Raw genomic sequence first — 8,980 nt, forward strand, 5'->3', positions numbered from 1 at the left:
CCGACATATCCACATGTATGTTGTGATTGGCTTGAACACTAGTATTCCAGATCATGGCCCAGGATACAGTTTGGTGCAAATTTGTGAGGTTGTATACTCAAGGGTTTCCTGAGACGCATCTCCCCAAAGAAAGACCTTTCTTGAAACTCCAAAATTCTCAACAATTGCTTGTGCAGATGGGGGATTGGTGGTGAAAGGGAGGATCCACGTGAAACGTGGATCACGGGTATCCCTGCAGGGTGATTGTGTCCGGCACCAAGATTAAAGCCTAAAATAAAAAAAAGTTTCCTTTTGGCTTTATAGAGCAACCACTGGATTGTTGTGTGCTGAGCTCGACTCGTAGCCACTCAAGCATGCTGTGCAGACCCAAAGTACGTCTGTGTATTGAGCTGGAGGTGCGACTCCCAGCTCAAGGAGACATACCTGTGCTAGCTGTGATCAAGGTAACATGCGAACAGTAGAGAAGCAGTGGAAGAGGCTAGCCACTCCAAGGACAGACCCATTGAAAACCATGGGCATGTAGTTGGGGTGGCGAGCGGCTCACATTGCCATTATTTTTACCCATACTAGCTCTGATCAAGCTAGCATGCTGTGTATCCTTCAACTAAGAGTCACACCTCCAGCTCAAAGAGTAGGACATATCCTGATTGGCTACCAGGGGAATGGGTCTAGGAGCTGTGCTCTGTAGTTGTGAGCTCTGACTCTTTACTTTGTTCTCCCCTGGCCTCCTGGCCTGTTCAGAAGGGGCAGGGACAGGGCAGAATTGATAGCTGCACAAATCTCCCTAGAGTTCTCGGTTCCAATGGAAGTGATTTGAACTTCCTGGCAACATCTTGGTTCTCTCCGAGCTGTGTATGAAACACAGTAGTTTCAAAGTTAACACTTACCCCATCTCCTCTGCTGTTTTTTGGGCGAGGGATTAGAATATAGAGGAGTGTAGATGGGAAGGAGAGATTAAATATAGCAGGACTAGAAACAGAATTGCCATATCAGATCAGACTTGTGGAGGTGGTGTGTCTGGGCTCTGTCCCAGAGAAATGGCTATTCATGCAGTGGAGCTAATGGACTAGGGTGATCCTTCTGTATACTGAGAAACAGGGTAGGTGAAGTAATATCTTTTATTGGACCAACTTCTGTTGACGGAGGGGACAAGCTTTTGAAATATACAGAGTTCTTAAGATATAGATATTAAACCTTTATGCTTTAGCTTGGCAAGGAAACTAAAGTCATGAGCGCATAATCTTGCACAATTTACTTACATGGTGTAAAATCTGCCTGTCTAGCCTCTGAGAGCAAGTATAATACAGATTAATTTTTTAAAGACTGTTCAAATGCATCAAAATTTGATGTATAAAGTATGGATCACATTATGGTATGGTATTAATGTAATAAGCAATGCGTCAGATGACCACAGTCTATCTCACCAAGCCATCATGTATTGTTTTTTATTGAGCGGAGATCTGGGCCCCATTGGCCTAGGTGCTGTACATGCACATAGTAATGGGCAGTCCTTGCCCTGAAGATCCTACAATCCACATAGACCAGACAGACAAAGGAAGAGTTATTAGCCCCATGTGAAGATTGGCCAAGGTCACGCAGGGAGTCTGATAGCTAGGAATAGAACTCAGATCTCCTGGGTCCCCGTCCACGACCTTAACAATAAGGCCCTCTTTCCTCTCTCTATGTAATGTCACTTCTCCTGCTACAGTTGACCAATCCTGAAAGGCAGACACCTACAGCAGCACCCTGCAATCGTGTTTTTAGGAAATGAAGTAGAGAATAACTTATCTCTGTTACCAGCTTTGTAGGCCATGTCTAAAGTTCTACTAACCAAAGGAGATACTCTAATTCTCCAATGGGTATTAAGGTGTCAGTTGTTTACATCGTTTGTTACCCAGTGGAACGATGATAGTCTGTTACATGGATTTCAAACTCTTGGCCTTATGCCTTTAATAAGTACTGCTCATCTTACAGACGCTGTCCCCTTCTTTGCTTAGCAAAGCGTTAACCCCGCTGGCTCCTCTGGCAAGAGAAGTGTCTAGGTCAGAACTTCAGGAGCTTGGATATTCTTAAAAATGGGAACACAGTGCATTCTGCTTAGCAAAAACTTACCGTATATACTCATTCATAAGCTGAATATTTTTGGTAGAAAAGTGACGCATCAAAGAGCGAGGGTCGGCTTATAAACATGTCTACACCAAAATTTGATGATTTTAAACTCTATGGAATCATTGAATTGAATATCTAATACATTATCGTTTTGTTTACCTGGAGCGTCTGCAGGCACGGAGCCCCTCAGCTCCCTGTGGCCGCGGTTTGCCGTTCCCAGGCAATGGGAGCTGTGGGAAGTGGCGCACCACTTCCCGTAGCTCCCATTGGCTGGGAACGGCAAACCGCGGACACTGGAAACTGAGGGGCTCCATGCCTGTGAACGCTCCAGATCAACAAAACGTCCAGGCCTGCTAGCGTCTTACCCTGACGGGCCGGGAGCCAAAGTCTGCCAACCCCTTGGCTTATGAAAGGGTCATATAGTTTTTGCTATTTTTACCTAACCATCTTGGGGGTCGGCTTATAAACAAATGGGCTAATGAACGAGTATATACGGTATTCAAAAGTTGCCAGTGAGCACCAGGGAGCTTTGTGGGGCTGCTGTTAAGGAAGTAAGTGCTGGTACATGCCTTCACAGGCTGCAAACTGCCTGTGGCTGGTGCTCAGCAGAGTCCATCGCTTCCCCCCTGGCTGCTGCCTTGGAAGAAAGCCCTGGGACAAGCTGAGCAAGACCCCTTTGTCAGGGAAGGGCGCAGCCAGTGAGCGCAGGAATGGGTGGTGGGTGATTCTGCTGCTGGATGATTGTGTACTTCCAGTTCCAAATGAGGTGTGTGGTTGACCGGTTAGTTCATAAGGTTCTACTGTAAGAGTTTAAAATGAAAGTAGTGGAGAAGATCTCTGTAGAAGGGTTTAAAGAAAATATGAATTAGTGGTGGGATCATATTGCAAGCAAAGTATAAGAATGTGCAAAGAATGGATGCTTGGTGAAACAAAAGCAAGAGTCTATTTCCCCCATGAGATCTGGAGGTGGAATGAGAAAGTTTGAGACCATGAAGGAAAAGAAAAAGCATTTTAAAATTCTGGCAAATGACACCTAAACAGCAACATCTTCAGGAGTATAAAAAAGCCAAAAACATAGCAAAGAATGAGGTGGCAGCTGTTAAGCCTAAAGCCTTGGAAGGCTTATCTGTCCATCTTGAAACGAAGGAAGGTGAGAGAGAAAAATATAGACTGGCAAAGACCCTCGAGAAAATAACCAGAGGGGCTAGGCTGGTGGCACTAGTTCTAGAAGAAATTGAAACCGCATTGGGCAACATGGAAAAATAAGAAAGATTTTGGCTCGGATGACATACCAGCAGAAGTATGGAAATGCCTGGAGCAAGTAGGCAGGAACATACCCACAAGTTTAATTTCATCATGAGGACTGAGAAGAGGTCTGGAGAATATGTTAGTACCGATATTTAAGAGAAGAGACATCCATGGCATTAAAATCATAAGCCACATGAAGATCTGGGAGAAAGTTATTGATAAGAGACTGTGAAGAGAAGGTAAAGGTCAGGGACAGTCAGTTTGGATTTGTGCTAGGCAAGTCAAGAATGGATGCTATCTTTGCATTAAAATTGCCTGTGGAAAAATATAAAATGCAGCTGAGTCAGAAGCAGAGTCATGATTAGTGCATAGTGCTCAGCAAACGTGTGTAGAGCGGTCCAAGCCGTGGCTCTACATATTTCAATGATGGGAACATTTTTGAGGAAGGCTGTGGAGGTGGAAATAGACCTCAGAGAGTGAGTTTGTATGTCTGAAGGTGTTTGGAGATTACAGGAGTGGTAACAACAACTAATGCAGCCAGATATCTGCTTGGAAAGTCTTTGTTTAGATACTGTGGACCCTTCTGATCTATCTGCCACAGAGACAAAATAATTTGGGAGTCTTTCTGAAAGGTTTTTTCCTGTCAAGATAGAAAGCCAGGATTCTCCTGACATGGTGTGTGTAACAGTGCCTCTTCTTTGCTTAGGTGAGGTTTAGGGTGGAAAATCTGAAGGTGAATAGGTTGGTCAATATGGAACTCAGTTTTTTTTTCTTGTTCGTCATATCCCACATATGCACATATAATGTTTAGGGGGCCATTTTCAAGAGCGAGTTTAACTGAAATTATCCTGCCACACCCTATCCACAGCCACCACACATTCCTGCATCACTGTCTAAACCTATACCAACTCTGTTTCTCTTATTTGACGTGCCATAGTATAGTAGCTTGTAGCCTTCCTTAGTGTATCTGGCCTTTGCTCGTTTCCAGGTGGTCTCCTGAGTGCAGGCAGTCTGCACTTTCCTTTCATCAATGACTGAGCCAGCTCCTCACTTTTTCCAGTTAATGTCCCTATATTCTGTCACACCAATCTTATTTTCTGGACTCTCTTCTTTGACTGCATGCATCCAAAATGATGCAGTAGCCTTTGCAATATGCCCTCAGATGAGGGCACTACCCATCGCTTCCGGGGAGCACCCTAGTTCACTGAAGGACTGTGTTCTTTGGATTTCTTTGCCAAAGTTTTATGGTCGGCTGCCACCCAGATGTCAACCCTTCTCCTTTTCAATCAAAATCTGAATGAAATGTTTCATTTAGAAACATTTTGATTGTATCAATCAACTTTTTGTGGGGAGGAGGAGGAATTTTGTTTTGTAGGAAACACATTTTTTGGTTTTGTTCTGCTTTGGAACAGATTTTTTGAAATCATGGACTTTTTCCCCAACATGGCCAATCCCATTCCCAACCACCTTTACTTGTGGCTGATACCCAATCTCCCACCCCAAAAGCATCAAGTAGGAGACTTAGTGTCTCACAAACAATACTACTGCTATGTGTCCTATAGCTGATGAAGAATTTTAAACCAGGACTCAAGTGGACTGAAGATTTTTTTTATGTAGTTTTATCAACAAATGGGCATAAGGACCCATACACATGCAGTAGCTATGCCTCATTAATGAACAAAGTCATGTCTTTCATCTGGTTGCTGCCAAGGATCAAAACATGTAGCCACATGCACCATGCCCCAGACTGTTCATGCATTACCTGGCGAGACCATGGATTTAACTCGGATTGCACAAGGGCTTATAAATTACTTCCAGCCACGTTCTTCATCTTGAGGTGATTGCCATGTAGGGACATTAAACACTAGGTGGTGATGGTGTCATGAAGTAGAACGAAAGACCACAGTTGTTTTGATTGCACCTAGATTGACTCCTGTGCAAATGGGAACCACAGGGCATACACAGTCAGGAAATAGCGCTGCTCTCTGTCATAACGATGTCATTATTCATTTTGGATGGGGTTCAGCTACTACACTATGAGCTGCTTCTATTCGAGAAATTTACAGCACAACAAAAAACACCCATTACAGTGGGCAAACACACATCGTGATCTTAATGCTACAGGTGTAAGAGTTTGCAGAGCATCACGACAACCCATGAGAAAATGACTGCTGCGAAGCAGCTGTCATTGCTTGACTGGTCTGGTGCTGTGTGGGCTTGATTCTTTATTGTGCAGTCATTTACTGCCATGCAAAGTGGGTGGATGGTGTTTCTGCACCCATTTTGCACTGTGTTAAATGACTGCACAATGGAGAATCAGGACCTGTGGCCCCACCAGTCCATTTGCTCATCGTGGGTGGGATTGGGATCAAGATTGCAGGGCAGGACCTTGCACAGAAACATAACGTCTGCTAAAACAGGTGGCTTGATCTGCTGAGGGGAGGGCTCCCTTATAAATCTTTCTGAGGCCAGCACAGAGTATGCGCAGCCTTTGCTAGTTGCACTGCTGCTGTTCATGCTTTTTTCAGACCACCTAGGTCTCTTTCTCAGCTGTGACTGAGGGCTAGTTTGTATCATACAATTGCTTCATTTTCCTCATGGCTTTTCTGTGCTGAAACACACTCTCACTCCCATGGTATGCTTGAGGGCCTATAATCTGAAGCCCACTGAAATCCCATTGTCTTTGATGGCCTTTGGATCCAGGTGTGGATCCTGGGGCAGCTCTTTGCAATTGAGTCTTATCACCCTCAATTTCTCCCTGCAGAGGTGTAGCTCATTTATCCTCATGGAGCACCCCCAGCATGTCTCCCAGCGGTGGCAGGTACATTCCATCATTGGTAGAAGTGCTCAAGTACACGGGGTGCAGGTGACTCTACCACGATGTGGTCTCACCCTGTTCAGAGCTTGAGTCACTTGCACTGGGTTCTGCTGCTCTTCTCCTGCCCTGGCAGCAGCCTGGCCTACCTATTCCATACTGGCCGCTGAATGGTGCATAGCTGAGTGAGAGCATGTCTCAGAAGAAGGCTTCCTAGGAGTGGCCAGAGGCAGATGTGCTGGCACTGGCATCTGGGCTGCTGAGGAGATCCAGGCAGGTGTCTGCAGAGCATCACTTGGTCCCCTGGGAATGGTTAAAGGTCTCAAGGTGTGATGTAACAAGGCCCACGATGCTCGCAGCCAGCTCAGGAGAGGGAGGAGAACCTGTCCATTCTGTGGTGAACCAGACCCGATTCCCAGCCCTTGCACTTCAGTACAAGCCAAGACGCTGCTCCACAGAACAGAGGCGCTCAACGTCATGGCCCTGGAACATCCGGAGGGGGAAACCCGCACGCGGGCCCCAGCTGAGACAAGGGTGCCAGAGATGCCTGAGATCATAGGACAGGACCTCTTCAGAGAGTCCCAATCCCTGGAGATGACTGCAGCGGAGCTGATTCAGGGGGAGGCAGTATTGGGAGATAAGGGGCACCACGTGTGGCTTTCTAATTGCTCTTTGTACTGTGGGGGGCTGGGTTTGTAGGCACCTAGGCTGAGGGATATTTGGACACCATTATTGTTATGAAACAGGCGGAGGCTGCCTCGCCCCTCTGCCTTTGCAGATACATCCACTCCACACGCACCCCATCAGCACAAGAGGCAGTGCTCCACTACCTCCCAGCTTCAGTTCTCCCAGCCTCTGCCAGGTTCAGAAGTTCCCTCCCTGGCAGGCTACAGGGCCTGCTGCACTTGGCTGAGCCATGCCCTAGGCCAGCCAAGTGGGGAATGGGCTGTGTGCAGGGGCTGCGTAGCACCACTGATGCCCAACACATTTTCAATTGGGAAACAATGGGGATATTGAAAATGAGCATATCTCCTTGTCAATTGCCGGAAATGGGCCATTTTCATTACCACTATAAACAATTCTTTTTCTCTCCTGCTGATAATAGCTCACCTTAACTGATCACTCTCCTTATAGTGTGTATGGTAACACCCATTGTTTCATGATGTGTGTGTGTGTGTGTATATATATATATATAGTGTGTGTGTGTGTAATCTTCCTACTGTATTTTCCACTGCATGCATCCGATGAAGTGGGCTGTAGCCCACGAAAGCTTATGCTCAAATAAATTTGTTAGTTTCTAAGGTGCCACAAGTACTCCTGTTCTTTTTGCGGATACAGACTAACACGGCTGCTACTCTGAAACAGATCTTAATGTTTTTTGTAAAAGAGAGAGGATTTCCCTGCTGTCTGAGTGGGAGACTGGTCTCCATGGCGGTATACTGATACCTACACCAGACAATAGTTGCAGGCATAACCTGGCATGGGTAGAATGCTGTGGTATATAGGAATAGGGTGATATCCCTTTAAATAGCTTAGGAGCCCTCTAGTAATGGGCCCCGTCTTCTGCTGCAGAAGCCACCAGCCCCCTGCCAGAGAAGCTGTGTGTGTGTGTGTGTGTGTGTATAGTCAGTAACCCTGATTATTGGAACCTGACTGTGCCTTGTATTCCTAATGTTGTAGAGAGAGCAAAGACACACCAAATGTGTATTAGATTTGAATCAGAACTCTCTGGCAATTGCATGGGCCTTTGCATGTAACAACTATTTCTCTAACAAATGAGGTACTAACTCATACTGACAAGGCAGAGACAAAGCCTTTAAACTCTGATTACAAGCTGTGGAAAGCTGACAGCTGAGAAATCTTGTTCTACTGACATGCTTAGCTGCACACTTGAATCTGTGTCACAGCCATGACCAATTTCCATATGTTCCTTCGAGGAACAACATCACACAGTGCTGATTGGTGTTTCACTTAATTGGGTGCAATCTAGTATATCACCCAGCCAGTAAGCTGGAGGAGGAAGCTAGACATCTGGGTGAGTGCCAGACCACTCTAGCCACCCCCTCCCAAGATCACAGCCAGGCATGGAACACCATAGCCCGAGCCCTACCTCCATGCAAAGTACCCGCTAATGGGGAATAAGCATGAGGCTCCTTTCCAACTACAAGAGACAAGGGATGTAGGCAGCTGGTCACCTGCAGCACTTACTGGCTATGATCTGGGCTGCACCATGCCTCTTCTGCTACTGAGAGAAGCATGGCTGGTGGCCACTTGTGACCAGCTTAGGGTGGGCATCCTGCTACAGGGCTCACAAGGGCTTAATGGGAACAGAGGCCTTTGAACTACACTAGGGGCAGGCTGCCATGATGTGGGTTCCCTCCTGTCCCTACTCAGTCTCCACTGGCTTTGTGGGGTCTGCCAGGTCTAAGTGGTGGCTGTAGAAGTGGCTGGAGGCAGAGGCCCTTGTCAAAGTGCAGCTCTTTGCCCAGACAGGCGCTCCTGCCACGGCCTGAAAGGGGTATGAGTGCCACTGGCTGCCCTAGGGATGCAGGGAAGTGTTTGAAAGAAGGAAGAACATCACACTAGGGGAGAGTGGGTCTTTGTCCCCCACTCTTGTGCCTGGTCTAGATAAGATTGGAGGCTGCTACAGCTAGAGGATATAGGGCTGAGCTCCTCCAAAGGTGTTTAGGTACCTATCTCCTATTGAGTTCAAGGGGAGTTAGGCACCTAAATACCTTTGACCTCTGCCTTAGTCCCTTACCTCAGACATCAGAAACTCATGAGAACAGTGTATGCGGTGTGGGGTCT

Source organism: Trachemys scripta, chromosome 3 (assembly GCF_013100865.1).
Source record: "Trachemys scripta elegans isolate TJP31775 chromosome 3, CAS_Tse_1.0, whole genome shotgun sequence".
NCBI classification, from domain to species: Eukaryota; Metazoa; Chordata; order Testudines; family Emydidae; genus Trachemys; species Trachemys scripta.